The 9736-nt window shown below is 33.7% G+C and overlaps 1 long non-coding RNA gene across 1 annotated transcript; it reads left to right on the forward strand.

The window, feature by feature from the left end:
• Positions 1-2994: 2994 nt before the first annotated feature.
• Positions 2995-8644, forward strand: LOC134471170 (uncharacterized). The gene is made up of 3 exons (XR_010040479.1): positions 2995-3145; positions 7448-7535; positions 8152-8644. It is a non-coding gene; the product is annotated as an uncharacterized LOC134471170 (long non-coding RNA).
• Positions 8645-9736: the final 1092 nt, after the last annotated feature.

The raw sequence follows: 9736 nt of genomic DNA on the forward strand, positions 1-9736 counted from the left end.
AAGAAAACTATTTTCTTTTTTAAACAAGTAGGTTTTAGGTTAGAGAGAAAGACCACATCAGGTGAGAGAAGTTCCATAGTGTATAGTGCTCAGAATACACAAAGTCCTCTGAATCTCTCCATATTGTCCTAATACCAATCATTGGACTTATGCCTATTCTAGTCGAAGTCCTTAACTTTCCTAGAAGGTAATTAGCTCAATTAAAACGGTGACTTAATTTGGAAGACTATATATTCAAATATTGAGTTTCATTCTTGGCTCTTTGAAGCTTACAAATGTAATATAGTGGTAGTATAATCACAGAAAATTTTGGTTGCTGTATCTGGGGCAGCCTTTTCACAAAGTGTGGGGGTGGGGTGGGGTAAAAGGAGAAAACTTTGCAATGTCAGCTGAGAATTTAGTGTCTGATCTTGCCATTCTCATCTTTCAAGCTGTCTTTAAAAATATCCAGTGAATTTCATTGCTTTAATATTTCTCATTTCTATCTTCCTATTTAAGAGCAGAGAAAGTCAATTTTATATGCCTGTTTTCAAAGGACTCTTCATTCCTTGGAAACACATTTGGTGATTTCAATTAGAAAATTCATTACTGAAAGTCATGGTCTGCCAAAACCATATTCCTCAATATCAGCTCAATTTTGTTTAGTTTCAGATACAAGTAGGCAAGTTCATTGTTTTTCAGGTAGTCATCAGCATCCTTGGCTATAAATAATAGAAAATGTCTCCGATTATCAAAGCCAAAAGTACATACATTTAGACTATGGAATGTAAAAGAATTAGTGAGAAGTATAGAAAAACAGCTTAAGAATGCACAGAAGCCAAAGGAAATGAGTACAGGCAAGATTTTTCTCAAAAGCATCACCTTAGGACACTGTGTGCCCCTGACTTGTGGGACGCTTCCTGGGCTCTTGAACTGCACCCTAACCCTAACCCTAACCCCATCATAGTCTGCTACACGGGAGCTGTGAGAAGTCGTCTGACAGGTCTATAGGCTATCTAGCCTCCCATGTGATAAAACATTTGTGTGAAAGAGAGGCCCAGATTACAAGTATCTGCTAGACTAAATTGGGTAATGGATCAGCAAACAGCTTTTAGATATCCGCCTTTCTATCATCAATTTGTCTAACTGATGCAAGAATGCTCTGATTACAGTAAGGAAAATTTCAGGCAAACCATTCCAAGCATAAATATCAGGATATAAAATCTAATTTCTAGTTTATTTGTTCATAGAAAAGTAGCTTTTTCAATGACAGAACCAGAGTTCAGTCCTATTTCCTGGAAGCAAGTTCACTAGACATGTAAAGGATCAGTGATATTTACCATTCTCTCTGCCTCCTTGATTCAGGAGCTCATGAATTCTTAGACTTGCCTCTTGTTTCTTCAGGATTTACTCAGAGTGTTATAATCTTAAATTCTTATTTCAGGAATAGAGGAACAAGGTCTCATTTAGACTTCTTGACAATACAAATTCTCCTTTCTGGATTTACTTAAGAATTAGAGGTATCAAGAATCTTTTTTTTTTTTTTTTTGTAAAATGGTAACTTCACAATTTTGCATTATCTGAATAGTATTTTGGCAAACTCTGTGGCTAGGAACTGAGTTTATGTAAAAGAGATTTAGGTATTCTCTGGTTCCTCAAATAATAAGAAATACCATCAAAATATCATTCACACTGCTAAAAAGGTTAAACTAATAGTGACTGTCTTCTGAAATTCTGACATGGTAGAGAAAGTCTTTCAATGTTTTGATAAATCATTTTATAGATTATCCTTGTGTCTGTCAGTGACTGAAAGAATTCAGTATATTTTTCTTTTTGAGATATTTACAGATCTATTCAAATGAAAAGGGATAGTCACTCATATTAATGAATGTCCTATAATCTGAAATTGAAGTATTCATTAAAATTTTGATAAATACCTGGGACTGCTAGAGTTATCACTGAGTGTTTTATTAAGTAACATTATCATTACTTGATGACTGTGTCTGTTTAATCAGAGGGTTAGACCTGCCAGGATCAAAAGTTTTATTTCAGGGAGTAAAGTCTTAATGTTCATTTACATTTTCTTAAGGTGTTTCTTCACTCTGTAAAGTGACAGATGAGTTTCAAATTTGACAAGTCTACATACAAATCCTTTTCCTGTTACTATCCATGGCTTTTTGATTCTGCCTATAATAAAGTATAATAATATCTGTGTTGTTGAATGGAGAGACAAGCAAATTACCAGGCACATATAAAGAAACAGTAAATGATTTTTGTTAGACAGTGAAGAAATACTTTGTTGCATCTGTTTTCTGCCCCTGAAAAATATGAAGGTTCTTAAAGACAGAATCTCTAAATTTAATAAAAGTTTCTATTCAATAGAAATGTACAAGGAACTATTTTAAAATACATAGGGAATGATGGTTCATTTAAGCAAAGAGTAAATGCCATAAGAAAGCTGAAAACAAAGAGCTTTAAGAGATAAAGAAAAATATCACATTTCTCACTGCTAAGACTGGGAGAGTGGAGGAAAGATGTGACACGAATCACATCATAAAGGGTTAAAATATCAAAATGTGATTGTGTTTGTAATGTCAGATGCAAATGAGAAGCAATTCAATTCGAGCAAACAAAAAGGAAAGTTCTATGTACAAGTATTTCAAGATAAATTTAACAAAGAATGGATGTATTAACTTCATTAGAACATAAGTAATATAGATAAGCATAGGGATCTGTAAAGATAAATAGAATAAAATCATTTTACTCTTTTAAGGATAATTTATGGCTTTTAAGTTAAGGTAGTTACTAATAATCCATATTTCACATAGACTGTTATGCATTAAAAATTAAAAGGATGAAAAAATGCAGTCAAAAATCTATTTTAAAATAAAAAATATATCCAATATGGGAAATATACAACCTCTCAAGAGGAATTTGGGTAATAAGTGTGAAAGTTCATCACAATCAATGCACTAATTTATAAAAATAACGCACATCTATCTTTACAGATGTACATCTGTATCGTTATCACTATCTTCTGTGGAAAAGTATTCCTTCTCTTCTAAGTGCTGCTGATGCCAGTTGTGTGGTTATAAACCTGTGATTACAACTCTCTGGAAGGCCAAAGCAGGAGGACTTCAAGTTTGAACCCACTCTGTGATACATGGTGAGTTCAAGTTTTCCTGGACGATGTACTGAGGACTATCTTAAACAAAACAAAAAACAATCTAACTAAAATAAATGTTTCCACAAATCATGACCTAAACATATCTTACTTTTTCAAGGCTTGAAGTATTCTGAATATCAGCTCATTAATTAACTGATTCTATTATTCAGTAATCCATTAGTAACTCACATATTCTAGATACTTCACTCAGCAATGGAAGGAAACATAAGGATGTAATAATGTAGTCAGCAATAATGTAGTCTAGGCATGCATATGTGTGTGTGTGTGTATATATATATATATAATTAAAATACAAATTTAAAAGTTGAAGGGTTAATCAAAATGTAAATTCAAAGCAGTGTGAAAGGGTAAATGAAGTCTTACAGATTGGCTGATGCCTGTATGCTGCTTCTCATTCAGTGTAATGCATAAGCTATAAATAATGTATAAATATTAATTTTTGTTCACCAATGATTATTTTACAATTTGCTCTAACTTTTTTGTGCTTAGTGTCTTTACTATAGACACAAACCAAAATGAAATATTAGAATTGATTTTAAAGAGTATCACTTATGTTTTATTATTTCATGAGTTATTTCTTTGATTAACAATGTTCAGTGATATAGTCAGTCGGTACTAGAATTGGGGACAATGTGAAGGCACCCTGTACAATCTGTTTCTGATTAGTGTGGACAGAGCTGTGAATATAATGGGCTGTCACCCCCAGAATTAAGTTGCTAATCAGTTGGCTATGAATTAAATAAAAGAAAACTTGCCATGAGTGGATCCAACTCAGAAAAAAACCTTTAAAAAGACATGAAAGGCACAGAGAATATTCTTACAGTATCAAAGATGAGGCAAACTGACATGCTTTGAGGGAAAAAAAGACCTGAGGGAGACCCCTGAGTGCCAAGAGCAGTCCCTCAAGGATCTCAGTCAGACAACAACCAGAAAATGAGATATATCATTTTAGTGAGCTTCAAGAGCGTGCCTCTGAGTATGTCTGCTTTTAAATGCTGTTTCAGGTTGGCATCTGGACTGCAAGGTTTCTCAAAACTCTAAAAGAAAAGATCAATTCCTTCAAATATATTTTCTACCTATTAAATCTCTACTGCAATTTGGTCCAAAACGGACTTTTTCTTCTTGATTTATTTTATTCCCTTGTGGTTTGAAGTCAAAACAATATCTCAGAAAGGAGATTTATATTAAGAAACAGATCTGGTAATCACAAAATCGTAATGAGTTAAGGTATGCTAAGAAAAAAGCATTAGATTTTGAGAAATTTTGATGCATGTGTGAGTATATCCACATATATTTTTATTTATGTGTAAACTGGTTATAATGTCAAACATATTTCTTATATTTAATGCCATAAGGCATTTAAGATTAAAAGCTTTCATGTTTCAATGGAAAGCAGCTTTCTTCAATTAAAAGAATTTTATTATCAAAATGTTTTACAGGGCCTTTTGATTGAAAAGTTTGGAATAAAGTATCAATCTATAACAGAAACTATAACCCAAAGGAGATATTTATAATTTTTTTGAAATTGATAACCAGAAACTGATCACATGACCTTGAATCCTACTATTAGCAGGAGTACAGAAAAATTAAAAGGAAAAAAAGGATATCTTTGGAAAGTCCTATTGTTGTTTCAGCCTCCCTCTGACTTTCAAGCATAAAGGCCATATCTGAAAGCTTCCTAGACAGCTGCATCTTCATCTGGAACTGTACGTGGAGGGCAGCTCGGAAGCCATTGAAGTTAGAGGAAGAAACTTGGGATCTCTAGTAAAAATTCCAGTTGGGTCATTTTTCAGTTCTAAGAGAAGCCTGTGGGTTTTGTGGTAGACCCCTGCGAGGTATTAGTAGGTAGCCAATTTTAGGATGTTCTGTCTACAGAAACAGAGTTACCATTAGGAAATTCTCCAGCAAATCTGCATGTTCCCATGTAAGAGTCAGAATTAAATATTTTTAAGACCCAATGAGAATAAAACGGCATAACCTTGGTTCCCTTGCTGCAACAATGAATGGATCGGGAATACAAGCTATGGAAAGAGAAGCGATGGTTAAGTGTTCAAGCCCTTGTTCTACTGCAAAAGGAGCTCCAAGCGGGACCTCACCTGGGGAAAATTGAGGAGGAAACTATTTAACTTAGTAGATGTCATGATTGTTACACGAAACTACATATTTTCTTCTTCAAACTCTGAGACTTTGTTTACTGAGACTTTGTTTACAGTTTAAAGTGACTAAGACATTTCATTGATTTAAGAATGATGAGAAAATTTAATGCAATGCCTGAGTGTATATGCAGTGACAGAGAAGCGTTTATTTCTATAAAGTAGGGTTAAAACAAAAAGAGCAGGGTATAAAAAGGGAGTGACTTTTTATGATTTGCTTTGAGTCTTGCTTGTGTTAGACACCTAAGAAAATAAAAAGACTGTGTGTGTCTCAGTAGTTTTAATCAGGCTTCACTGAAAAGTGCTGTCCTCCAGGAAATACAGCAGCTCATCTCCGATGACTCCTAATGGTCTCTTTGTCAGAAATGAATGTCATTGCTCACTGAAGCCATGGCCTTGTCTGTTCTGCTCTTGTGAGTCTCCTCCCCTCAAATACATATTTTTGTATTCATTCTGTTGGTTTATTCATAGCATTTCTGTCGTCTCCAAGCTTTCGTGTACTCTTCTGTATGCACTTCTGTGTTGTGATCCTGTACTGTTAGTGCTCTCAAACATTGTAAAAGCAAGACTAAGCAACCTCGTTACTATGCACGGGACACTGCTGACGTGATCTCTGCCTCTAGATTATAAAATGTTGATAAACCCCACTATCTCTCAGGCATATTTTTAGACCCTTAAAAGTTATAGATGGTCTCAAAGGTATTTTGTTTATACAGGCTATATATATGATACTAATAGCTACTATATTAGATATTAAAACTGGGGGACTTCAAAGGACTTTTTATTAAAAGTAGGATTCCATTGCATACTAGCTTATGTCTGCTATTTTCCAAAATAATGTTTTTAGTAAGAAGAATGGCATCATCTCCCGTTTTGTAAGTCTTATTTATTGTTTGCATCTTCATATCCGCTTCTACATTCGACATTTTGTGATATACTGTTTTGATTTACATCTATGAAGAAAACTTAGCCTCACAAAGATGTGACTGTGGAAACTGTAGGACTTTATCACCCCACTGAAAGTGCCTTGAGGGTGATAAGTTCTGGAACCAAACCTACATCCAGTCACATTTAGAGATGGACCAGGGACATGTTTTTCAAACCATGATCCTTTATGCAAAGGACATTTCTTTGATGATTCATTTTGGCAGGTCCACAGCACGTACACAAATGTATTCTGATAACTGGATTTCAAAGAGCCCAAGAACTCACTTTTATTATGTAACATGCCTCTCTCTGTGTTATGTATAATATTCATTCATATAATGCAATATTCTTATGTGTATACAAAAATAGCTAGATACGAATGAATCTTAAAAGCAAAGCATGTTATATTATAATAGAACTTATATGGACTCTGCTTACATATAATTATATTCTTATCTATATTACTTATGTGACATGATTTAAAATTAGATACAATATAATTATAAAAACAATAAACAACATGTGATTCTATACTTGAATATTAAGACAATAAATTGAATAGCAAGCAATTTTAGAAAGCTGAAATTTAAATTATGATTTTAGGTACTTTGAATCTAAGTCCCAATTTCTTCAAAAATATTTAATCACCTAACAGGCATCCATAATCCCCCAGGCCCCATCTCTTTTAATACTTAATCATTCTTATAGATCAAGTAAATGAAGCTTGCTCCTCACAGAACTGACAGTCTGGTCTAAGCTTAATTTAGCATTCCTAAAGCTTTTTCCTCAGATTCCTACTCTACTGATGATAAATCTTCTTTGTGTGAAAAGTATATAATATATAGAAACCTGGCTAACATGCATATATCTCTGGAAAAATTAAAATCACTTTTGCAGTGAAGGTTCTTTATGTATGTAACTCCTAGAGCTCCCTCTTGTGAGAGCCTTCCTGGTTGGTCACAAAGCAGGTCTCCTGACCAAGCAGAGCCAGTCTTGTTTTCCCTGATGTGTAGGTGATGCCAATTTTCAGGTGAAGACATCTCACCACCAAACCATGTCACCTGCCAAAGGCCATGCATCTCCTTTTCAGGCAGGGATTTCTACTTCTGTGAAATACTATTTTCTGTTACCTTTGTATTTGACAGCTTCGTTTCTCTGTACCATGGAATTCGTCAAGTGCTTGTTTCTTTTCTGTCTTTAGCATGTGACCCAGGCGGCAGAGCTGCCATTCCATGCTGAAAGTTTAAGACATTGAAGCCTGATCCTGTCTGGCCTCGGGGAGTTTGCAGGTAACTGTGGTATTAAGTACCCTTCCCAGATTCCTTTCAGAAACTGACAACCAATAAGAAAAAGGCTTGAGGGAAAATGCTGACATTTTGGAAATAACCAATTGAAGAATCAGTCATAAAAAGGAGAACTTAAAAATAATTCTCAGTACAACTTTCTATGACAACTTTGAGCAACTTTTCTGGCTATGTGGTTTAAAAATGTATAAATTCGGTACCTTGTATTGGCCTCACAGGACCCTATATTGAAGGAAAGCTAGATGTCCTAAAGGGGGAAAATTACTTAAAACAAGATGTATGTAAATCAGGGCTGGGAAAATGAATCCAGAGTATGCTACTCTGTGAGATTCTTGTTAAACAGAGAGAAAAAGAGGAGGACAAATAACAAACTAACTGTACAACATTATACTAATGGTAGTTTAATTAGGTCAAGTATATTTTTCTTATTTTCAACCTGAAAATTTTTTCTTACATGATTGGGCTTCCTAACTGATTTGTAGCATAACGCATTTACCAAAATGTCCTTCAGATTGCATTCATTTTGATATTCTTAATGCTCAAAAAATTAGAGGCATTGACACCATTTTAAAGTTTTAAAATGTGCTTTTCTCTGATGCAGATTTCTCCTGTGTATTCAGCACCTGTGTAACACACAAAGTTTCTGATGACATTAACAGAAGATCTACACTTAGTGTGTGCAATACAGTCAGCATGGCTTCTACCATTCTCAGGGTGAAGATCACACAACTGCACTCCTGGGGAGCACATCTGAAAAGAATTTTGAAAGAAGTGAAGGTTTCGTTTGGCAAAAAATTGAGCAGGAAATCTCTCGGGCTTCCTCTGAGGAGTCTCCTTGAAGGAAATATTTTTTTGGGTATGTGTATGTGTATGTGACATTTAGAAATGAAAGTCAAACATTAAACTTTTGGTAAGGTCAGTGTTTTTCTTTATCTGGATTAGTTCATATTCAGAACATCTGAAGAACAGTACGGGCATAAAGTATATTTTAGAGAAGAGTAATTCTAGAAGGATATTTCCTTAATTTTAAAGAAAGATTCCTTTGGCGATATGTTAACTGAAGTTTTAATTTATTACTAATGATGATGATTACTATTTATTGAATTTTCACTGTGCTTCGATGGTTTTTTAATCCTCACAACAAAAGTAAAGTTTAATTTTTAATACTTCTGAAACTATAAAATTAAACCTATCATCCTTAATCCCTCCCCTTTTCTTCTATCTTATTATTTCATAGAGCAAGTTTACAATTGAATGAGAAAATACCAGATATATAAATAAGGTAAAAAACAAATATACAAAGCCCAGCATGAAAATTCTTAAGAGAATAGTAGAGTATGCAGCAAAGATGGATGCTTGAAATTGTATTTACAGCTCTTCTTTTTAAAATTAAATCTCTCTAAATCTCTACCATTTTAAATTTATTTTTAATATCTTTCTTTTTGTGAGCATATAGGTGCAATCTTTCTGTGTTGTAGACAATCTCCACTTGAGGACATTCTTTTTGTTTAGGACATTTTATACTATTTTATTATTTTTGTTGTCACAAACCTTTTCTTTGTTGAATTGAGTATGGCAACTTAGAACAATTTTGAATTTGAAGTCAAACTTTTATGAAACCTGTGGTTATAAGAAAAATTGGAGGTCACTTTACTGCCATCTCTAAAACATGTATTTTTCTGTCTACTTCTTTCCATGCACCAAATTCAGATTTATAAAATACAGGTATTAAATGCAAGAAATAATGAGATAGTATTTGTAAACTACACAAATACTCAACCAGTGCTTTAAACACAGAATCTACAACTTCAAAAAATTTGAAAAATTAATTAAGCATTGCATGCCATATGCTTCATAATGTCTTCCTGATTATCTATGCAATGTCATATTGATCTGCTTATATGCATTATATCTGGCATTGCAATGATTACATGAAATGAGCTTTACTTTAAAACCCCATTATAAAGAGATTAGGAAACTGAAGGTAACAAAGGTTAGGATGCTAAGACAAGTGAGTTAGGACGCAATTTAAGTAGAATAAAGTGATTAAAATTAAGAATTCATTTTAAAAGTGTGCAGGCTTTGTGCTTAGGTCAGATGCTTCTAGGCATATTGCAAAGTTTTATGTTAGTCTTCTTGTTTCTATTATTGAAAAATGAGATTCAGTACTGAAGTTTTAAAGAAGT

This window comes from Cavia porcellus, unplaced genomic scaffold, assembly GCF_034190915.1.
Source record: "Cavia porcellus strain 051 isolate PalLab524CR breed Dunkin Hartley unplaced genomic scaffold, mCavPor4.1 scaffold_17, whole genome shotgun sequence".
In the NCBI taxonomy this organism is placed as follows: Eukaryota; Metazoa; Chordata; class Mammalia; order Rodentia; family Caviidae; genus Cavia; species Cavia porcellus.